We start from the raw sequence: 24982 nt of genomic DNA on the forward strand, positions 1-24982 counted from the left end.
TAGATGAAATTCGCTTATTTCGTTGAATGTCCATCTTCTTCCCTGGAAAAAGATGCTCATTCTCGCTGGGTAAGTTATTTTTGGTTGCATACCAAGTTCCTTAGCCTTTCGGAATATCATATTCCAGGCCCTTCGATCTTTTAATGTGGATGCTGCCAGATCCTGGGTGATCCTTATTGTGGCTCCTTGATACTTGAATTGGGTTTTTCTAGCCGCTTGCAATATTTTTTCTTTCACCTGAGGGTTCTGGCATTTGGCCACTATATTCCTTGGTGTTTTGATTTTAGGATCCCTTTCAGTGGGTGATCGATGAATCCTTTCAATGTTTATTTTTTCCTCTGTTCCTATGACTTCTGGGCAGTTCTCTTTGATAATTTCCTGGAAGACAGTGTCCAGGCTCTTTTTTTCATCATGTTTTTCTGGGAGTCCAATGATTCTCAGATTGTCTCTCCTGGATCTGTTTTCCAGGTCTGTTGTCTTCCCCAGAAGGTATTTCACATTTTTCTCCATTGTTTGATTTTTTTGGATTTGCTTGACTGATTCTTCTTGTCTCCTCGAGTCATTCAATTCCACTTGTTCAATTCTGATTTTCAGTGAAGTATTCTCTTCACTCACTTTTAAAAATCTTTTTCTAATTGTCCAATTGAGTTCTTTTGTTCTGTGGAATTTTTTTCCATTTCGCCAATTTTGTTTTTTAGAGAGCTGTTTTCTGTTTCCAGTTCACTAATCCTATTTTTCAAGGATTTTACTTCTTTATCCACTCTCTCTTTAACTTTCTCCAGGCTCTTTTGCCAAGCCTCCCTCTCCTTTTCCCAAGCCTCCCTCTCCTTTTGCCAAGCCTCACTCTGCTTTCCCCATTTCTCTTCTAGCTCCCTTGTGAGAGCCTTTTTAATCACTTCTATGAGGTTCATCTGTGCTGAGGAACAGACGATCTCCTCCTTTGGGGATTCACCTGGGGACTGCCTGTTTTTGGTCTCCTCAGGATTTAGAGTCTGCTCTCTATCTGTATAGAAGCTGTCAAGGGTTAAAGTCCTCTTCAGCTTCTTGCTCATTCTGTCTATTAATCAGAGACAAACTACCAAAGAAAAACAGAAAAAACTGGAGTCTTTCTTTGGGGGGGGGGGGGCTGGGTGTGTTATCGAGCTTCCTCTACAGACTGCAGGGGGCAGCAGTGAGGCACTAGCAGGACTGTGTGTGCGTGTGCTCTGAGATCCCAAAGCGTGCTGAGTCACTGAGGGGGGGGAAGGGGGGGGGGCCAGGTCCTGAGAGACTCCAGCTGTTTGCGGTTGTATTCTTCAGCCCCGGTGTTTTTAGCTTCTCTGCTGGGCTGTTGACTTGCTGCAGGTTCCAAACCTGTAGCGAAGCTCTCCCCGCAGAGACGGCTACGATCACTCCCCACCCCCTCTCAGCTCTGCTCCCGTGCTCTCACTGCCGCTGCCCTCAGCCTGCGCCCGATCTAAAACCGCCCCAGCCCTCCAGTAAAGACAGACCTTTCTTGGCGGATCTCAAGGATGGCTTCTCTTGGTAACTATTTGTGGGTTTTTTTCAGTCAAGCATTGATTCAGAGGCTTGTAATGAAGTGGATAGTGAGAGAAAGTGCGGAGCTTATGCAACTGTGAGCCTCCTCTCCCGACCATAATTGTTGAATGGAGTGAAGAGTGTCTCTGGCTGTTGGAGTCCACTGATGGGGGGACAATAGTGAAGGATCACTGGGTAAAATGTCATATAAGGGCTTCATTAGCGAAGGTAGAATAGGAACTACTGACCTCATCCATTGTATCAACCCGATCACCTTTTGAAAATCATTCAGAGTCTTCACTTTGATCATATCCAATTGAGGAGGACATGGAGAAACATACACTCTGTCCACCACATAACCCAGGTAAGAAAAGGGGGGTTGAGTTTGAGTTTTATCAGATGCAGGGTATAAGCCATTGAGCTTCAGTGCAGTGAGTATTGCTTGATGCACATGTTGTAACTGAGTTTCATCGCTAGATGCCAGCAGTAGATCGTCCATATAGTGGACAATCAAAGCATTGGGAAATTACTGCCTAACCAGTTGTATTACTCTGTTAATATACCACTGACACAAAGTTGGACTGTTTTGCATGCCCTGGAGACTGACAGGATGAATTATTGTGCTCATTGAAACTGTACAACCCATGGGGGGTGTTTTAACTGACACTTGCTGTAGGAAAGCCACAAGAAGGTTTTCTAGCTTGTCTATCCAATCTGTTTCTCTTGCTCCCTTATGTTGGGGCTCTTTTTGTTCTGTTATGAACTTTGAAGTGCTGGGAGTAAGATACTCATACCTTGGCAGCAATGGATACAATCGTGCCGGCGGGGGAGGAAAAGGTAGAGGCGGAGGCAAGGTTTCTAACTCCGGCTCTGCTGCCGCTTCTTCCCTGCTCAGGGATCCCCCAGAGTGAGGAGACAGCGAGCGGGGCCTTTAAGAGCTGCTCTGACTATCCCAAAGAGCATAAAATCTGTGTCTTCTAAGATACCAGGAGCTGTGTCCTCATAAGAAGTCATTTGGTACCCTACAGTGTCAGTTTTGTCAGGGTCAAGTCCCATGTATTCCAACCAGAGGGACACTGTCAGGAGGATTTTTACAAACTTTCTGCATCGTTTAAGATGTACCGTGACGTGTTTCTGTTTAGCCAATTCATTTTCCTGTTTACTGTACCCATCAACAGTCGAGGGTGTCACTAAAGGGAAACTGAATTCAGATCCCATCCTGGAAGGCTTATAGGCCTCCCCTGGCCTTAACCGCCCCACTTAGCTTAGGCTAAGCGGCTGCTCTGTCTCTGGGTGCTCAAAACCTGGATTCCCCTAACTTAGCTCCCTGTTTGGGTGCCATTGTTGGGGTCCCCAGCTAGTGCAGACCTGCTGACACCAGCTGGACTGTGAGCACGTACCCACAATTATCGTCGCGTCTACAACCTTCGGACGTCTCCGGATAGGACAGAGTAGTCAGACACCCTTTATGCAGTTAGAGAAGCTTTATTGCTTGGTTACACCATCTTGTCCCTTCTTCCTTACTTTCTCTCCCTCTGCTGTCCTGTACTTATACCCCTCTCACCTGCCCTTGCCAACGTGCCCCAGCAACAAGTATGTGTATAGCTTGTGTATCCAGGAGCCCGACTCCTGAGACGGTGGAGGCAATCTCGAGCCTGTCCTGGCGTGGCTGCAGGGCGTGCACCTGTAATTAGTCAGGCAGAACTCACACCCAAGCCTCAACATCCATTCCCAAGAGTGTACTGACCACAGAACACAAAGGTCAGGTAGCACAAGACTTATCTTTGCACAAACTTGTTGCTTACCCAAGTGGGGCCTTGTGTGCAAGGTACATGATGAAGGACCGCAAGATTAATGCAGACTCTTGTTATTCTGTTCCCTAGCATTCTTGTTGCTAAGTTCCCTAGCAATAGGCATTCTTGCTTTGTCTCTGATTTTACTAGGAAGGCTACTGACTTAACCCTATTAGACCTAAATCTTGTTTATGGTTTTAGATACGATATATCTTTTAAAGAAAAATTCCATTTATTTCTATGCTCTGTGGTATTTTTTAAAAAATAAGAATGGGTATTGTATTTTGTCAAGAGCTTTTTCTGCATCTTTTGGGTTCATAATATGATTTCTGTTGGTTTTAATATTGATATGGTCAATTTTGCTGATAGTTTCCCTAATATTGAACCAGCTCTGCACTCCTGATATAAATGCAACCTGGTCATAGTATATGAGCATTATAATACATTGCTATAATCTCCTTACTAGCATTTTGTTTAATTAATTTACATCAATATTCATTAGGGAAATTAGTCTATAGTTTTCTTTCTGTTTTTGCTTTTTTTGGCTTAGGTATCAGTACCATATTCGTGTCATAAAAGGAATTTGGTAGGACTCCATTGCTTATTTTTCTAAATAATTAATATAGTGTTAGAATTAATTAATTTTTAAATGTTTGATAGAATTTACTTGTGAACCCATCTCCCTGAGGATTTTTTAAAAGGAGTTCATTGATGTCTTATTCAATTTCTTTTTCTAAGATGGAATATTTAGGTATTCTATTTTCTATTCCATTAATCTGGGCAATTTTTTTTTTTTGTATCTGTTTCATTTAGATTATCTGATTTGTTGGCATATTAAGTGGATAAAATAGTCCCTAATGATTGCTTTAATTTCATCTTCATTGGTGGTGAGTTCTCCTTTTCATTTTTTTTAATATTGATAATTTGGTTTTCTTCTTTCTTTTTTTTAAATCAAATTACTCAGTGATTTATCTATTTTATTTTTTCTCCAAAAAACTGTCTCCTAGTTTTATTTATTAATTTAAAGGCTTTCTTACTTTCAATGTTAGTAATCTCTCCTTTGATTTTTTAGAATTTACATTTTAGTGTTTAATTGGAGATTTTAAATTTGTTCTTTTTCTAGTATTTTAAAATTGATGATCAATTCATTGATCCACTCTTTTTGTATTTTATTGATATAAGCATTTAAAGATATAAATTTTCTCCTAAGTACCCCTTTGGTTGCCTCTTATAAATTTTGGCATGTTTTCTCATTGTTGTCATTTTCTTTAATGAAATTATTATTTGTTTCTATGATTTCTTCTTTGATCCACTCTTTCTTTAGAGTAAATTTATTTAATTTCTAATTAATTAGTTTTCCATGGACTTTTATGGGATGTAATTTTTGTTGTATTATGACTTGAAAATTATGTACTTAATTTCTGCTTTTCTTTATTTAATGACCAATTTTTTTGTAGGTGTAATGTAGCACTAAAAAAAGGTTTTCTTCACATGTCTGTCATATTTAACTTTTCTAAAATTCTATTTACCTCTCTAACTTCTTTCTTGTATATTTTGTAGTTAGGTTTATTTAGTTCTGTGAGGGAAAAATTGAGGTCTCCCACTAGTATTGCTTTACTATCTATTTTTATCTTTAACTCATTTAACTTCTCCATTAGAAATTTAGTTACTATGCCATTAGCTATATATATATTTAATATATATTTTTTATTTTATTTTATTTTATAATAACTTTATATTGACAGAATCCATGCCAGGGTAATTTTTTTTACAACATTATCCCTTGCACTCGCTTCTGTTCTGATTTTTCCCCTCCCTCCCTCCACCCCCTCCCCTATATGGCAAGCAGTCCTATATATGTTAGATAAGTTGCAGTAATATATTTAATATTGATATTACTTTATTGTCTAGGGCCTAGCTTCTTATACTATGAGTCGTGACCCATATGGGGTTTTGTAACTAAATGGAGAGAGGGGTCACAAATTGTGATTTATTATCAGTAAATATTTGATTTGTATACCTATTTTAAAAACTTATATAAGCAAAATCATGTAAAAATTTCTCAGGCAAAAAGAGGTCATTAGTGAAAAAAAGTTAAAGAATCCCTGATCTAGGATACTTTTTATGAGATGTAGCTTCCACCCTTATATTTTTTATTAACCTTATTTTTGTTTTTGTTCCATCTGAGATCATAATTGCCCCTCCTGGTTTTGTTTTTGGTTTTTATTTCAGTTCAAACATAATGAAATCTCATCCTTATCTTTATTTTATATGTGTTTTTCTGCTTCAGATGTGTTCCTTTCTTCCTTTTTCTTCCTCCCTTCCTCCTTCTTTTCCTCTCTTTCTTCCTCCCTCCCTCCCTCCCTTTTTTCTTCTCTCCCTGCCTTCCTTCTTTCCTACCTCCCTTCCTTCTTTCCTCCTTCCCTCCTTTTCTCCCTCCCTTCCTTGCTTCCTCCTTCTTTCCTTCCTTCCTTCTTTCTTTTTAAAAAAGAAAACAAAGTGAAACAGACAAAATAAAACAAAACAGAATAGAATATTGCCATGTACCCAGCAAAACATTGAGAATTCAAAATACTTAATAATAAATTACCAGTTCAAAAAAGGATATATAATAGTAGAAGAAATTATAGTCACAAGTAACCATCGTTTCTTTACTTCCTTATAGATTGTTCTTTTGTTCTCTGATGCACACTTTTTTTCTTTATTTTTTCCACCTTTCATCCCCTCATCTCCCCCAAGCAGGCTATAGTTAAGTAGGGATATATTTATGTATATATGTATATGTCTCTCTCTCTCTCTCTCTCTCTCTCTCTCTCTCTCTCTCTATATATATATATATATATATATAATATATATATATATATACACACGTATGTATATATGTGTATATATATATATAGACACACACACACATACATCCCACCCCCACCCCCCAATTACATATATCTCTCCTATCTCTGCTAACTCTTTGCTTTAATTCTGCTCCTTAACTTGTCTTGCCTTAACTTAACCTCCACCCACCTATAGATCCCTCCCTTGTCTTCTTCCCCAACCTTTGCTTTCCCCCTTCTCTCATCTCTCTCTTTATTTTTTTAATAGATTTTGGAGGGTATTATAGCCATATATGTACTATTGCCTAGTTAACCCATTCCTGATGTGAGTAGGTTTTCAGAACTACAAGTCTTCATCCTCAATCTAATTAATGCCTCATTGTCTATTCTTCTTCTGCACCAAATATGTTTAACATAATTATTACTTTTTTCCTTAACTCTGCTCCAATCTTTCTTTTGAATTACCCTATCACTGATCTTAATCTTAATCATAAACATAATCTTAAACATATGGTATATATTTCTATGTACAAACAACTTGTCCATGTTAAGTTCCTTGAAATTGATCTTTGATACTAGCTCTTCTATGTTAAATTTTCTATTGAGTTTGGGTTTAGTTAATAGAAAGTCCTGAAAACCCACAAGTTCATTGAATATCCATTTTTTTCTCATTCAATATTGTGGATAATTTTGCTGTATATGATATTTTTGGCCATAGGCCTATTTCTTTTGATTGTCACTACATATGATTCTAGGATCTGTGGCTGCTGGTAAGTCCTATATAATTCTAATTGTAGCTTCAGTGTATTTGGATTGTTTCTTATTTCTTGCAAAATTTTCTTTTTCTCTGGGGTTTTTGAAAGTTGGCAATAATACTCCTATGTGTTTTCCACAAAGTATCTCTTTGAGATGGTGATTTTTCTATTCTATTTCTATTTTTTCCCATTTTTCTATTTCTACTTCCCCTTTCTGTTCTATCACTCTAGAACAATTTTCTTGGATTATTTCTTTCATTATTGTATCAGGATCCTTTTTTTGGTCATAACTTTCAGGTAGTCCAATTATTCTTATGTTTTCTTTTCTTAATCTGTTCTCCAGACCTGTAAGATGGTTTCACATTCAATTTCATTTTTTCATTGTTTACATTCTATTTTGTTATTTCTTGGTCTCTCATAGCTTCACTGGTTTCTCCTTGCCCAGTTTTAATTTTCAAAGATTTATTTTCACCTTTAAGATTATCCTTTTCTAGTTGGTTAACTTTTTTTTCATAATCCTTTTTTTCTTGGATGATTTTTGTTTTGTTTTGTTTTGTTTTTTTACTTTTTCCTCAATGTCTCTCATTTGATTTCTAAGTTGTTTTTTGAGTTCTTCTATAAATTTACTCTGGACAGAATTATTTAATATTACTCTTTGGGCCAAAAAAAGCTTTTTTCCTCCTTTAAAGATGAACTCCCATTTTTCCCTATTCCCACAGTAAGTTTCTGTGATTGGATTCTTTCTTCTTTGTTGATTCATTAAAAAAAAAAAAAACCCAAATCTCTAATTGTGGGATGGGGAAATGATGCCTCTAGCTTCACTTCACCTTTCCCCTATGACCTGGAACTCCAAACCAAGACCTCTACCCTCATGCAAGTGCCCACAGCCAGCAGCATTCCTGCCCCACCGTCTCTGCATTCACTCATGAGCTGTTTCCTTCTTGCCCAGGGCTACATCCTTGCAGCACTGCCAGGCCTGGTATTCCCAATCAGCCAAGATTCACTCAGTCTTCCCAGACTCAGACCTCTCTCCGCACATAGTCTGGGAGATGAAAGTTCCTTGTTTCTACTGAGGCTTCAGTCAAATCCAACTAGCCCCAGGGATTTCCACTTGGTGTTTCTGTGGAGCTGGCCTGGAGGTGTTTGCACTTCATAAGGGTTAATCCCCAGCCTGGGGTCTTTCTTATCCCCTTTCTCCTATTACATTTCAGTAGTATAAAATAGATTTCTATGTTTAACTTAAATTTTATGGATATTCCCTCTTTGAGCCAATTCCAATGAAAATAAAGTTCAAATACTTCCTGTTTCCTCCATTTCCCCCTCCATTGTAAAAAGTACTTTGTCTCTTTCATGTAAGACAATTTATCCCATCCTGTGTCTCCTTTCTCCACTTTCTTAGTGCATCCTTCTTTCTCACCCCTTAATGTTTTTTACATCATTCCATCATATTCAGTTCATACTTATGAACTCTTACCTATGTATCCTTCTAATTGCCCTAAAAATGAGAAAATTCTTAGTCATTACAAATAACTTCTTCCCATGAAGGAGTATAAATAGGTTAACCTTATTGAATTCCTCATGATCTTTCTTTCCTTTTTATGCTTCTCTCAAGTCTTGTATTTAAAAGTCAAATTTTCTGTTCAACTCTGATCTTTTCATCAGGAATGATTGAAAGTCTTCTGTCCATTTCTTCCTTCTTCTCCTGCCCCCACCACACACCTGATAATTATACTCAGTTGTGTTGGGTAAAGTGGTACATGAATGTAATCCTAACTTTCAAATGTCATATTCTAAGTCTTTTGATCCTCTAAGGTAGATGCTGCTAAATTTCTTTAAGATGTGGCTACATGGTGCTTCAATTGTGGCTCCACAATATTGGAATTATTTCTTTTTGGTTGTTTGCACTATTTTCTCCTTAACTGAGAAATCTGGAATTTAGCTACAATATTCTGAGGAGTTTTCATTTGGGGATCTTTTTCAGGAGATGATCTATATATTCTTTCAGTTTCAGAATGGTTTCAGAATTCAATATCAGAATGTTTTTCCTTGATAATTTCTAGAAATGTAATGTCAAAGCTCTTTTTTTTATCATGATTTTCAGGTAGTCCATTAATCTTTAAATTATCTCTTCTTGATTTATCTTCCAGATCAACTATTTTTCTAATGAGATATTTCACATTTTCCTCTCTTTTTTCTTTCTTTTGATTTTGCATCATTTCTTCTTGATGTTTTATGGAGTCACTAGCTTCCACTTGCCCAATTCTTATTTTTAAAGAATTATTTTCTTCACTGAGTTTTTGTACCTCTTTTACCATTTGATCTATTCTGTTTTTTAAGATATTCTTTTCTTTAGTATCTTTTTTGTGCTTCTTTTACAAAGACATTGACTCTTTTTTCATTATTTCTAATTTTAAACCAATTAAACCAATTAAATTAAACCAATTTTCCCTCTACCTGTCTTACTTGATTTTAAAAATCTTTTTAAAGCTCTTCCTGGAAATCTTTTTGGTCTTCTTTGAGACATTGGATATAAGTTTTGACTTTTTGGTCTTCTTCTGAGTTGTCTTAGTTTGAGTTGATCTTCCCTTTCACAATAGCTACTTTCTGTGGTCAGGATCTTTTTTGTTTGTTTTTTACTCATTTTTCAGCCTATTCTTTGACTTTTAGCTTTATATTGAAGTTGAACTCTGCTACCAGGGTGGAAGAGTTAACTGTCCCAAGCTTCAGGTTTTTTATGAAGCTTTCAGTTTTTCCAAGTTGGAATGATCTAAGAGATGTGTTTACTATTCTCTTGACCTGTTCTCTAGTAGATGAATGACCACAACCACTCTTTTCTTCCCTGGGATTCTGACTAAAATCTCCACTTCCCTATGGCTGCAAGCTCTGGTGTGATGGTGCTCTCTTCATCTTGGGAGTCCTACCTTAGAACTTTGACCAAGATATGAGTATAGATCTTGATCTGGTATAGAACTCTGTTCTGCACCTGCTGCCAACAAAAGGACCCTTGCAATATCTTTCTGATTAGTTGTCCAGCCTTCTTATCAACTGTGAGCTGAAAATTCTGGAGGCAATTACTGTAGCTGCTGATTCAGTCACTCCAAAGGTCTGCATTTAGTTTTCTGTGGTGAGGCAAATAATGGTACAGCCTGTGCTGGACGGCATTCCACTCTTATCTTTTCCTTCTTAATAGACCTTTCCTGCTGATCTTCTAAGTTGTCTTAAGTTCAGAAATTATTTCACATTGTCTCTTTGCATTTTGAAGCATTAATATTTAAAGTTGTTTTGAGGGGAATTTGGGGGAGTTCAGGTGAGTCCTTGCCTTTTCTCTGCCATTTTAGCTCCATTCCCTATTCCTATCCCTGGTTTATTGTTTCTTTATATTTCATGGAGTCATTGGCTTTCACTTGCCCTATTCTAATTTTTAAGGAATTATTTTCTTCAGTGTGTTTTTGTACTAACTTTTTCACTTGGCTATTTCTTTTTAAGGAATAGTTTTCTTCAGTGTATTTTTGTACACATTTTTACATTTTTCATGCTTTCTTTACCAAGTTGTTGATCCTTTTTTCATGATTCTTTTGCATTATTCTCATTTCTTTTCTTCTATGAAACATTTACCAAGGACAGAGACGAGGAGGGCAAATCAAAGATCCATATATGTAGGTTGAAAGAATGAATTAGGGAACCAAATATCTGACTATAGGTAGCTCCTTTGGTTATATGTTTAAAGAAAACAACATCTAGGATATTAAGCTCCAGCTCAGGTAGATGTTATTCCTTATGCAGACACATAGTAGCTGCTCCAGGAAATGAGAGTTTATATAACTTTGTCTTGTTTCACCTATGGACCTTTTCTCAGAATGCAGTTTTTAAATGTGTAAAATGAAAAATATAGAATTACAAAAGAAAAAAATACAATAAAATGCAATTATTATTATTTTGTGTGTGTGTGTGTGTGTGTGTGTGTGTGTGTGTGTGTGTATGTTCATGGATGTCAGGTTAAAAACCCCTGTTCTAAAGGAACTTTTATGGAAGATCTAAGAGGTATGGTACTATTATCCAAGTATGTTGAGAAACATAGAGACAAGACAAGGTTAGGTAAGCTCTCATTTCCTGGAGTAGCTACTGTGTGTCTGCATAAGGAGTAGTATCTACCTGAGCTGGATCTTACTATCCTGGATTTTGTTTTCTTTAAACACATAACCAAAGGAGCTACCTATAGTCAGATATTTGGTTCCCTAACTCATTGTTTCAAATTACATATATGGATCTTTGATTTACCCTCCTCTTCTCTATCCTTGGTAAATGTTCCCCAGTTTCTATAGTTGGGAGATGAAAGGATTTTGAATGAAATGCTAGAGGGTTCAGAATGTAGCTAGTTCCTTATTAGTTAAAATAAAGAATACTCTGACAGGTTCATATTATTCGATTTCACAATGAATATTTATATTGAGTTAAAACCAATGACTTTATTTTATATAATTATAACTTCAAATATCTCAAATTTAAATACATATGACCACTTTAGGGGATTTGTAACTCTCAATAATCAGTACCTAGCTACAAATTCTTACTTTTATTTTTTTTTAAAGTCTTTATCCATAAAATTATCTTCTACAACTTACACTTAGGCAACTGCACCTTAGGAACAACTGTCCTGGGGGCTGAGTCCATAAAATTTTAAGTTAGCGAAATGTTTTTTTCAATACCTTTCTTCTCCTACCCTTTCTATTACCCTTAGTTCCCAATGCCCTTGTGCTGTTCAACTGCCATGTCCTCTCTTCTACGTATTTTTGGGTCTAATTAAGCTTTTCAGCCCCAGTTTGAGACCTACCTCTTTGAGACCTATAATATACACATGCACACTAACACTCCATCAATATTTATCCAGCTTAAGTCATTCCCTTAGTTAGTTTTTCCCCTAGGTGAATTGGTTGAGAATCAGTCATAGTATATAATATATATACTATAGTATATATTTCTGTACTTTGTATAGAAGTCCTTATCCCAATTTCAAACCTACAAGAACTCTCTCCCCTTAGCCTGTGCTAGCTGGCCATCATGGCTTCAGAAAGAGCTGAGGAAGAGTCAATATGGTGTTTGTTACCCGTAAACCCAGGAGAAATGCCAGAAGCAGAACCAAAGGTTTGTGTATGTTTGTTGATCTGACCAAGGTCTTTGATAATGTCAGTCATAAGGGTTTGTAGAAGATCATGGCAAAATTTGGTTGTCTGGAGTTCATGAGTATTGTATGCCAGTTCCAGATAGCTAATGGATAAATACTCTCCTGCTTTCCCAGTTACCAGAGGAGTGAAGCAGGGCTGTATGTTTTTCTTCATGTATTTTATTTATTTTTCCAAAAAGCATTTATTTATTAAGCATGTGAGATGTTAGAAATCAAAAAGGAAAAATTAAGTAGCCCTCTGTCCTAGCCCTTAAGGAAATTACATTTATCTGGGAATGCAATAAAAATCAATAAATATATGGAAAGAGAGAGTATTGACAACTGAGTTAATCAGAAAGGGCTTTTATAAAAGATGCCTCTCCCATGCTTTTAGCATAGTGTTTTTTTGCAATATTGTCAGATGCCTTTAATGAGGATAAAAAAAATGCATCAAGGTCAGCTACTGAATTGATGATAAATTATTTAACTTGAAAAGGCTAAAGCCAAGACTAAAGTGGAGAAAGAGTTGTTATGTGACTTTTTGTTTGCACAAGATTGCACTCATTCACTCAGTGCAGCCTCTGAAGCTGATATGCAACAGAATATGGATCCATTCTGTGCTGTTTGTGCTAATTTTGTCCTGATGACTAAAATCAATAAAACAAAGGTTTTTCACCAACCAGTACCACACTATATATGTGGAATCATTTAAAAAAAAATAAAATACACATTTCTTTATGAATCATGTTGGGACAGAAAAAATCATGAGAGGAAAAAAAACAAAAAAAAGGGGAAAATGAACATAGCATATATTGATTTACATTCACTTTCCATAGTTCTATCTCTGGATGCAGATGGCATTTTCTACCCAAAGTTTATTGGGATTGCCTTGGATCACTGAACTACTGAGAAGAATAAAGTTTTTCACACATGATCACTGCATAATCTTGCTTTACTGTGTACAACATATTCCTGGTTTTACTTGTTTTGCTCAGCATCAGTTCATGTAAGTCTTTCTAAAATCAGCTTGTTCATCATTTTTTAGAACAATAATATTCCATTACTTTCATATACCATGACTTATTCAGCCATTCCCCAAATGATGGATATCTACTCACTTTCCAATTCTTTGCCACTACAAAAAGAGCCACTACAAACATTTTTGCACATGTGGATCCTTGTCCCTTTTTCACGATTTCCTTGGGATACAGACCCAGTAGTAGTACTGCTGGATCACAGGGCATGCATAATTTTATTGGGCATAGTTGTAGATTGCTCTCCAGAATGGTTGAATCTTTTCACAACTCCACCAATAATGCATTATTAGTGTCCTAGTTTTCCCACATCCCCTCCAACATTTATCATATAGAACCATTTGTTATAGCAATGGAGAGATTTTAAAAATTGCAGATAAGTTCAATTATCTTGGCTCTATACTTTCCAGGGACATACACATAGATGATAAGGATGATGTACATATTGTCAGAGCTAGCTTATTGTTTGGGAGGAAAGTGTGGAAAGGAATAAGAGTTAGGCCGCCTACTAAACTAAAGGTCTACAAAGGTCTACAGAGCTATTGTACTGACCTCATTGTTGCTTGCATATGGAACCCAAACCCATGGAACCATGGAATACCAACACCCTACCAAAAACCTGAATAGCTTCCATTTGATTTATTTTAGGAAGATTCTGAAGATAACTTAGCCAGATAAGGTACTAGACTCTAGTTTATTCTTCAAGCTGAACTGCCAAGCATTCAAGTTCTACTGCAGAGAGTACAATTTCAATTGACTGGCCACGATGTTCAAATGCTAAATATATGTTTAGCTAAAAGACTATTTTATGGAGAATTCACACAAGGCAAGTGCTCACTGAGGTCAGAAAAATTGGTACAAGGACATTCTCAAGGTTTTTGTGAAGAACATTGGAATCAATATGGAATCAAAGACACACAGGACTATCCAACGTGATCCTCTTTGGCATGAAAGGCAGCAGCCACTGTAAGGCAAATCTAGATGCAAACATCAGTGCCAAAAAGATAATGCTTGGACAAAACTGAACCAGCCCTAACAAACACCCACTTACAGTCATTTTCTTTATTAAAGTCTCAAAATGCCAAAGAAGTCTGTGTGCTTGTGTATGTGCTGCTTATTATGTAGATTATATGTAGTCACATAGGTCCATCTCAGTGTGGCTTGTGGAGAGAGATGCATGGATATCTCTAGAATGTGTACCACCCCTTCTTTTTCAAGGAAAACTGATTCCTACCAGGAAGAAGATAAAAGAATGGGGCCATGAGATGGTTATTCTGCTCTCTTCAGAAAGAGGTTACTTAACTAGAAATATAGTTATCTGTTCCTCCTATTCTAAAGGAAATAATTTTAGGTTCAAGCCATGCTTCTGATTGTTTTTCTTAAATGGGAAAGAATTGCCCCAGAAAAATCCAAGACTTGACTTTCTTTCCACCAAATGCCAGTTACACAAAGACCACATATAGTTATGAACTGAATCAGTTTATCAAAGTCAATAAGAAACAGAAATCAGAGAAGTCATACAGATGAGAATATACCATACACAACACAGTGTGAATGAATTTTCCCACAGGGATAGTTACCTCAAGCTCGGCTAAAACCAAGTTCTATAACTCACCCATGGGAAATTCCCCAAAGTCATTAGAATGGTAAACTAGAAATATTCAAGCTCTGGCTGGTATGAGGATTTGCTGAGCACTTTTCAAGGCTGCCCATCTACTTTTGGTATCTACCTGGCACTCAGTGCTCACTTGTGGTTCCAAGAAGCTGGTAAAAATATTTCAGTAGATGGGATGAACCAGGTGGAGGACAACTGACAGATCTAGGGAGTGTGTACCCCAAGCATATGAAGATGGGTGTAGGCAGAAGAGAACAGTTTGTTCCAACAGCCATAAAGGTGGCTGAAGCAGGCTCTATGGTCAGTCTTCAAAGACACCAAGGTGATCCACTGCCTCCTGCGCAATCATCATTCATTCTGACTTTTGTCTTGCCACTGCACTTTGATGCTTCTGAGAGACTGTGGCTGATGATTTTGTGCAACTCTGCCTTACTTAAATCCAATTCATGGGTAAATAAAGACATTACTCTGTAATATCATTGGTCCTCTTTGAAAATGGACAAAAAACAATCCACTGCCAGCATCTAGCTATATGAAGAAGAAATTGCAAATAATCTCAGAGGAAAAGCACTAAAATTAAGAAGAATCTGAAGAACCTTATTTTAGCTGAGATTTGAAGGATAAAGGGACTTTATGAGTAGGAGAAAAGAAAAAAGAGAATTCTCGTCATGGGCGACAGCCAGTGAAAATGCACAATTGAGAGATGAAAAGTGTGCAAAGAACAGCAAAAAAGCTAGTCTCTGAATCTCAGCTTACATTGGACTTTCTGAGATTAACAAAATTGTAGAAGAATCTCTCTTTCTTTTTTTTCTCTCTCTGTCTCTATCTCTGTCATACACACACACTCTCTTTCACACACACACACATTCTCAATTTTTTATAGCATCAGTGTATACATTAGGGCAAAAATCACATTTTTAAAAAAATTGGACATAGTTTTATCACTAAACACAGGCAGCACTGGGTGATTCCTGCACTTGTTGAGTATTTGTAGAAGAACAGCCATGAAGATATTGCAGTTATATGCCAACAATATATTGCAGAGTATTTAAAGGTAGAAAAATTCTTTACAAGAATTTTTACAAATTTTACAAGACATTTTGAATAAGGCAAGATACTAAAAGAATAGGAAAAAACATGAATCATGTCACCTTAATGAAACAATTGAGAGAATAACAAGTACTGATCCATATTCTTACTTTTAAAAATAAATTTTGTTTTGATATATTGCATAACCCCCCCAAACATATAATTTAAAGTTCCTCTGATGTGCAGTATTTATGTGGTTGGGAGATCTTTCATCAGAATTTCACTATGGATTTCTGTGGTTTATTTTTGGTCTAAAATCACCATTCCCCCATACTTGACAACTTCTTAAATGCCACTGTAATTTACTTGTATAGTACATGAAGAACTGCAGTGTTGGGGTCCAAATTTGATGGTTTCACTATCACTGATGATTAAAATAGATAGTTATAAAAATGCATACAGATTTGCTCCACTTTCTTTCTAGATTTTGTTCTCTTGCCAGTTTCAACTATGAATGCTCTAGGATGATGTGGCTCATTTGGGTCTTATGCCAAGCTTTCTGTGGACATATTTTTACTTCAACTGCTTTTTTACTGTTTTATGAAATGATAATGGTTATAATTTTCTGCCGTCCTCCTCTGCAATGTTTTACACGTTAATTTGTATGCTAAACTGATATTGCCCTTGACTGTTTTTTTTTTTCTCTCCAACAAAAAGATTGAGTGGTTGAAAAAAAGATTTGTGGTTGAAGGAGGTTACTGGTCTCTTTGGCTTCTTGTCATAGGGATTCCTTTGTACTAGTTCAATTGTTGCAGGAAATGGGGATAATCAGGATCAACCTCTTTGCTTTTTTCCAGTCCCATTTTTATATCTTTTGAATAGGTCAGGTTGAAGTTGTTACTATTATTTACAGTTTTTTATCTTTACCTTTATCTTTCTAATTTAATACTGCCTTTTTATCATTACTCTAACTAGTTAGATCTGACTGTGCAGAAGGCTGATTCTGATATGACTCCCATATCAGAGTAATTGGTGATTTCATGTCTGTGAAAATGTAGTAAGGTTCATTTCACCATTGCATGGTGCCTTCTTACCTCTTTTGATGGGAAGTGTTCATGATATGTAGATATGCAGTTTTTGAATAGTCTACTAACTTTTGACCACTTTCATTTTTTAGATCTGAAGCGGGTTTTTCTAATATATTTTTCACCATCCTTCCCTTGGCCCATTTTTGTACTGGTTATCAAGTACCACAGTATATATTGACCTATTTTGGATGACCTTATCAAGTTCTTCAAAGAATTTTTCTACCTTTGAATCCTCTGGAATAGATTGTTGGCATATAACTATAATATCTTCATGGATGTTCTTTTGCGAATGCTCACCATGAGCCCTGTAAATTGAGATGGACAAGTCCCATGAAATGATATTTCTCTTGACTTTGAGCATATAGTGAAGTCAACTCTTTTGTTAGTAAGAACCTTTGAACTATTTTTTTCCATTTAGCTATATCTTTTCCTATCTGCTGGTTCCATTTGCTGCAAGAATATAAATATTGATTTGATTAATTTTTAATACTATTGTATCAATTTGTTGGTAATATCACATATTTGGAATATGTTCAGTTATTTATAGATGATTTAAAAACTGTGATTCTTAGGACCCTGTGTCTACTTTTCTGCCATTTCATCAGTCAGTCAACAAGCATTTATTAAGCATTTAGTATATGCTTATCACTATGCTAGGTGCTGAGACTATAGAGACAAAAATGATATTAAACTGTGTATTAAACTGTGTAGACTCTTTGATCCAGCAGTATCACTACTGGCTCTATATCCCAAAAAGATCATAAAAGAGAGAAAAGGACCTACATGTGCAGAAATGTTTGTAGTGGCAAGGAACTGGAAATTGAGTAGATGCCCACCAGTTGAGGAATGGATGAATAAATTAAGGTATATGAATGTAATGGATATTATTGTTAAAAGAAATATGAACAAGCTGATTTCAAAAAGATCTGAAAAGACTTATGTGAACTGATGCAAAGTAAAGTGAGCAGAACCAGGAGAACATTGTACATAGCAACAACAAGAATGTGTGATAATCAACTGTGAGGGACTTGGCTCTTCTTAGCAATGTGGTGATCTAAGATAAACCCAATAGATTTGGGATGGAAAATGCCCTTCACATCCAGAGAGAGAACTATGGATATTGAATGTAGACAAAATCATAATATTTTCACCTTTGTGTGTATGGGGGGTTTGTTTGTTTTCTTTTTCTTTCTCATAGTTTTTTCTCTCTTAGTTTGATTTTTCTTGTACAACATGAAAAATATGAAAATATGTTTTAAATTATTGTACATGTATAACTTATATCAGACTGCTGACTCTCTTGGGGAAGGAAGAGAAAAAAGGAGAGAGGGAGGAAAAATTTGGAACACAAAATCTTACCAAAAATGAATGTTGAAGATTATCTTTTATATTAAATTTAAAAAGGTTTTGTACAAACCAATGCAGCCTAAATTAGAAGGAAAGCAGAAACCTGGGGGGAAATATTACATCTACTGTTTCTGATAAAGGTCTTATTTCTAAAATATATAGAGAATTGATTCTAATTTATAAGAGTACAAGCCATTCCCTAAATAGTCAAAGGATATGAACAGACAATATTAAAATGAAGAAATTAAAGCCATTGCTAGTCATGTGAAAAATGCTCTAAATCACTATTGATTAGAGAAATGAAAACAACTCTGAAATACCACCTCTCAGATTGGCTAAGATGACTGGAAAAAATAATGATAAAAGTTGGAGGGGATGTGGGAAAACTTGCAGAATAATATGTTGTTGTTGGAGTTGTGAATTGATCCAACCATTCTGTAGAACAACCTGGAACTAGGACTCAAAAGCTATCAAATTGTGTATACCTTGATCCAGCAGTAACTCTATGGGGTCTGTATCCCAAGGAGATCATAAAAGAGGGAAAAGAACCCACATGTACAAAAATATTTGTAGTAGTTCTTTTTGTAGTGGCAAGGAACTGGAAATTGAGTAGATGTCCATCAGTTGGGGAATGGCTGACTAAACTACGATATATGAATGTAATGGAATATTATTGTTCTATAAGAAGTGATGAGCAGGTTGATTTCAGAAAAGCATGGAAAGACTTTCATGAACTGATGCAAAGTGAAGTGAGTAGAACCAAGAACATTGTTCACAGCAACAACAAGATTATGTGATGATCCACTTAGCTCTTCTCAACAATGAGGTGATTCAAGGCAATTCCAATAGACTAGTGATAGAAAGGGCCATCTGCATTCAGAGAAAGAACTATGGAAGCTGAATTCAGATCAAAGCATAGTATTTTCACCTTTTTTGTTTGTTTGCTTGTTTTTTCTCTTTCTTTTGTTTTTCAAATCTTTTGATTTGATTTTTCTTGCACAGCATGATAATATAGAAATATATTTAGAAGACTTGCACATGTTTAACCTATATTGGATTGTTTGCTGCTAGGGGAAGGGAGAGAGGGTAAGGTCTGTGTTGAAAACTATCTTTGCATGTATTTGGAAAAATAAAAAAAAAACTATTACTAAAAAAGGATATTGTCTTTATATGTATTTGAAAAAAATAAAATACTATTCAGGAAAAAGAAGTCATTTCCCTCAAAGAGTTTACATTATTATTATGTTTAAAAATATGTTATATTTTGTTTTTATATTGATTCAAATTCCCTTTGTATGCCTCCTCTAGAATAGATAGAGTTCAGAACCTGGGGTCAAAAAAATTTGTTGTCCTGATTTCAAATCTTGCCTCAGATACTTACTAGATATGTGATCTGGGGCAAATCACTTAACCCTCTTTGCCTCAATTTCCTCATCTGTAAAATTAGTATGAGAAGGAAAGGACAAGCCACTCCAGTCTCTCTGCCAAAAATGTCACCAAGTCAAACACCACTGAAAAATTGCTAAACAACAGTCCCTTTCCTGACCTCTCTTTGAGGACCATCCCTTATTACAAAGGATTTTTTTAAAAAAAGAGAAAAAATTGGCAAAATTGATCAATAAGATCTTTTAAAAATCTAACATTACATGCAGTGACCTATATCTATAGATTTACTATCTCTACAAAAAAGCAGAGGAAGTATCTTCTTGCATTTCTTCTTTAACGATAATTTTGTTGTTTATAATTTCATAGCATTCATTTTTGAATGGTTTGGGGTTCTTGGTTTTTTATTTAGATTGAAGTTGTTGTGTATTATCTTCCTGTTCTGCTTACTTCATTTTACAACAGTAAATTTAAATCTTTTTATGCATCTTTCTATAATGTTCATTTCTTAAAGCATCGTAATAAAGCATTCCATTCACATATAATGATTTGTTTGGTCATTTCCAAACAATGGGCAACTACTTTGTTTTTATTTCTTTTCTACCACAAAAAAGTACTGCTTCATATATTTTGGTGTCTATGCAAGCAAAATCTATGTACTTACAAGATATATATGATGTGGAAGCAAAATGGAGAAGGCATTAGGGTTGAGGATGTGTCTTCTTCAAGAAGGTAAGATCTGAGTTGTCTTGAAGGAATCCATGGAAACTAAGAAGCAGAAGGAAGGGCAGGGGAGAACATTTGCAGATGTGGAGGTCAGCCAATGCCAGGATATAGAGATAAGAAGTAGAGTGTCATGTTTGAGAAACTGCCAATATTAGTGGAATACACATGTTTAAGAAGATTGAAAAGGTAGAAAGGGGGACAGGTTATGAAGATCCTTTAAATGCCTAAGAAAGAAGTTCATATTTGCTCCTAGAAGTCATAGGGGTTAACTCACTGAGCACTGAGTGACCTATTCAGGTTTTCATGTTAGAAAAAACTCAACCTGGTGAAGGTGAATAGATGAACTGGAGGAAACAGAGATTAGAAGCATAAATACTAGTTAGAAGACTATTGCAATAGTCTAGCTGAAAGATGACAAGAGTTTGGACTAGGAGGCAGTGTCTGTGTGACTGCAGAGATGGGGATATTGAAGGCAGAAATAACAAGATATGATAACAGTTTGCTGATATCGAGTAATAGAGGGAGGAGTGGAGCACACCAAAATTGCTGGTTTGAGTTACTGGGAGGATGATAATACCTTCAACAGGATAGATGGAAAGAGTGAAGGGTGGAAAGATTTGGAAGGCAAAATAATGGAGTTCTGTTTGGTACATGTTGAGTTTCAAATATATACAGAATATCCAGTTTGAAATGAGTAATAGACAATTGATGATGTATGATTATATCAATAGAGAGAATGGAACTGATTTAATAATAATAATAACTGAATCAGATGTGCTGGTAAATTTTTAAAAGCTGGTGGAAAGACACAGTTTAAAGTTCGGTCTGCATTGATAACACTTTATTACTTTCTTAAATCTAAACAATCAACAAAATAATAAATCAAGCCTTGATTTGTAACTCTGAGGTGTTAATACTCCCACTGAAAATTTAACATTCAACTCTCCAGCATACCCGGGCTAGAATCATTTTCACAGAAGTAATTGAATCCATGGTAACTGATAAGATTACCATCTGTTGCCCTGGGTGACACCCATAGTTAATGGATATGGACTGGGTGAAAATTCAAAAAAGGAGAATAAACAAGAATGGTCAGATAGTAGTAGAACCAGAAAAAACCAGTATTATGAAAATGAGAGGGGAAAATATGAAGGAGGAGATGTCAAATGCTGAGGAGAAGTTTAAAAGGATTAGAACTGAGAAAAAGCCATTAGATTTTGAAAATAAGAAGGAAAAAACAGGTTACTGTTTTTTTGATTTAGCTCTGGATTTAGAAGCAAATGAGAAAAAAGGAAGTAGAAGTGACAAATATAAGTGGGTATCTCTAGGAGGTTAGCCAGAATGATAACTAATGGGCATCCTGGAGGATTTCTTTTCTATTTTTAAAGAATGCATGGAAAATGGGCATATTTGTAGGGCTCATGGAGGGAAGGAGTTGATGGAGATTGAAGATGAGGGGAAGAGAGGAAGAGAGAAAGAGTAGGGAAGAGTGACAGAGAGACAGAGACAGAATTCCAGGATGATTCACTGAAGATGTTGAGAGAGAGGGAGAACAAGAGTGCATATAAGAGAGTTTGACTTTGTCAAGGGCCATTTGAAATTAAGACTGGAGAAGAAGAAAGATGGGAGAAGTCAGGTGTGAAATAAGCAGAAAGGAAATAAAGGGGGGAACTTTCCATGTATAGCCTAATTTTTTTCTTTTTTTTCATATCTTTTTATTGACAGAACCCATGCCAGGGTAATTTTTTTTACAACATTATCCCTTGCACTCACTTCTGTTCCGATTTTTCCCCTCCCTCTCCATCCCCTCCCTCAGATGGTAAGCAGCCCTATACATGTTAAATAGGTTACAGAATATCCTAGATACAATATATGTGTGCAGAACCGAACAGTTCTCTTGTTGCACACAGGGAGAATTGGATTCAGAAGGTATAAATAACCCAGGAAGAAAAACAAAAATGCAAGCAGTTTATATTCATTTCCCAGTGTTCTTTCTTTGGGTGTAGCTGCTTCTGTCCATCCTTGATCAATTGAAACTGAGTTAGATCTCTTTTTTGAAGAAATCCACTTCCATCAGAATACATCCTTATACAATATCATTGTTGAAGTATATAATGATCTCCTGATTCTGCTCATTTCACTTATCATCAGTTCATGTAAGTCTCTCCAGGCCTCTCTGTATTCATCCTGCTAGTCATTCCTTACAGAACAATAATATTCCATAACATTCATATACCACAATTTACCTAGCCATTCTCCAGTTGATGGGCATCCATTCATTTTCCAGCTTCTAGCCACTACAAACAGGGCTGCCACAAACAATTTGGCACATACAGGTCCCTTTCCCTTTAGTATTTCTTTGGGGTATAAGCCCAGTAGAAACACTGCTGGATCAAAGGGTATGCACAGTTTGATAACTTTTTGAGCATAGTTCCAAATTGTTCTCCAGAATGGCTGGATGTGTTCACAATTCCACCAACAATATATCAGTGTCCATGTTTTCCCACATCCTCTTCAACATTCCACATTATCTTTCCCTGTCAGTCTAGCCAATCTGACAGGTGTGTAGTGGTATCTCAGAGTTGTCTTAATTTGCATTTCTCTGATTAATAATGATTTGGAGCATCTTTTCATATGGCTAGAGATAGTTTCAATTTCTTTGTCTGAGAATTGTCTGTTCATATCCTTTGACCATTTATCAATTGGAGAATGGCTTGATTTCTTATAAATTAGAGTCAATTCTCTATATATTTTGGAAATGAGGCCTTTATCAGAACCTTTGACTGTAAAAAAGGTTTTCCCAGTTTATTGTTTCTCTTCTAATCTTGTCTGCATTAGTTTTGTTTGTACAAAAACTTTTCAATTTGATATAATCAAAATTTTCTATTTTGTGGTCAGTAGTGATCTCTAGTTCTTCTTTGGTCATAAATTCCTTCCTCTTCCACAGGTCTGAGAGGTCAACTATCCTATGATCTTCCAATTTATTTATAATCTCATTCTTTATGATTAGGTCATGAAACCATTTTGACCTTATCTTGGTGTACGGTGTTAAGTGTGGGTCAATGCCTAGTTTCTGCCATACTAATTTCCAATTTTCCCAGCAATTTTTGTCAAATAATGCATTCTAATCCCCAAAACTGGGGTCTTTGGGTTTGTCAAACACTAGATTATTAAAGTTATTGATTGTTTTGTTCTTTGAACCTAATCTATTCCATTAATCAATTAGTCTATTTCTTATCCAATACCAGATGGTTTTAATAACTGCTGCTTTATAATATAATTTTAGATCTGGTACACCTAGGCCACCTTCATTTGATTTTTTTTTCATTAATTGAAATTCTTGACCTTTTGTTTTTCCATATGAACTTTGTTGTTATTTTTTCTAGGTCATCAAAATAGTTTTTTGGGAGTCTGATTGGTCTAGCATATAGCCTAATTTTTAAATTAAATTAAATTTTTTTTAGTGAAGTATGAAATGATATCATTGGTTGAAAAGCAGGGATAGGATATAAAATGGAAGGATTCAGGAGAGATGAGAATGAGGGGAAGCAGGGAGGAGAGAAAGAGTAGGAGAGAGACAAAGAGAAAGACAGAGAGAAAGACAGACAGAGACAGAGACAGAGAGAATCCAAGGATGATTCACTGAAGAATGTTGGGAAAAAGGGAGAGCAAGAGTGCATATAAGAGAGTTTGACTTTGGTAAGGGCCATCTGAAGTTAAGATTGGAGAAGAAGAAAGGTGAGAGAAGTCAGGTGTGAAATAAGCAGAAAGGAAATAAAAAGGGGGAAGCTTTCCATGTATAGCCTGATTTTTAAGTTAATTAATTTTTAGAAAATGAAATATGAAGTGATATCATTGGTTGAGAAACAGGGATAGGATATAAAATGGAAGATTCAGGAGAGATGAGAAGGTTTAGAACAGCTGTTGTAGGAAGGGGGAATAGAGAATCCATTAATGAGGAATAAAATGTTTGCCTTACTGTAGTGAGAGCCTAGTTGAGATTATATAACATATATTTATTGTGAAATCAATGTTAATTTAGTAATATCTTCTACCTCTGTTTAGCAACATGTGAACAGGAAAAGAGGTAAACAATGATAATAAACCAGACATATTTTGTCAAGGCATTTTTAGGTGATAGAAACAGGAGGCAAGGAATTCAAGACTGGAGGCTCAAGAGTAATAGAATAAATTTGAGTTAGTTTATCGGGTTGAGACAGGGGAGGGAAGAGAGCATTGCCAGTGCAGTAGTAATGACCTGAGCAAGAACAGAGGAATGGAGGCAATGAATGTCACAGTGAGGACAAAGAATAGAGTTGGGGATTATACAACAGAGAAAAAGAGGGAATGATAAAAGATTGTGATCAGATAAAAGACTTTTGTAGTTTCCAAAAAAGGAAGTGGAATCTTTGTTAAGTGATGAAAAGATCAAGGTTATAACCATCTACTTATATGTGTAGCTGAGATGAAATGAAACTGCACAGGATCAAAAGATTTTTTTTTCTTTATTTCACAGATTGCCAAGACCACATATTTCATCTCTATCTACTTACCAGCCTACTGGTGATGAAATGTCCATCCTAGTAAAGGGAAAGCAATAAGCAATTATATAGCATCTTCTAGGTGCCAGGCACTGTGCTAAGTGCTTTACAAATATTCTCCCATTTGATCTTTGAACCAATCCTGACAGATAGGTGCTGTT

The 24982-nt window shown here is 35.9% G+C and overlaps 1 protein-coding gene across 3 annotated transcripts in view; it reads left to right on the top strand.

Annotated features, from left to right (window-relative positions):
- The window catches only part of FEZ1 (fasciculation and elongation protein zeta 1), an 85263-nt gene that overhangs the window by 19102 nt on the left and 41179 nt on the right, over window positions 1-24982 (top strand). Inside the window, exon 2 of one of the 3 annotated variants that reach the window (XM_051986752.1) lies at window positions 4125-4198. The exons of the other annotated variants lie outside the window; for them this stretch is intronic. The gene's annotated coding sequence lies outside the window, so the exon portion shown is untranslated. The remainder of the gene's footprint in view (window positions 1-4124; window positions 4199-24982) is intronic. 3 annotated transcript variants of the gene reach the window in all.

Source organism: Antechinus flavipes, chromosome 3 (assembly GCF_016432865.1).
Source record: "Antechinus flavipes isolate AdamAnt ecotype Samford, QLD, Australia chromosome 3, AdamAnt_v2, whole genome shotgun sequence".
Classification (NCBI taxonomy): Eukaryota; Metazoa; Chordata; class Mammalia; order Dasyuromorphia; family Dasyuridae; genus Antechinus; species Antechinus flavipes.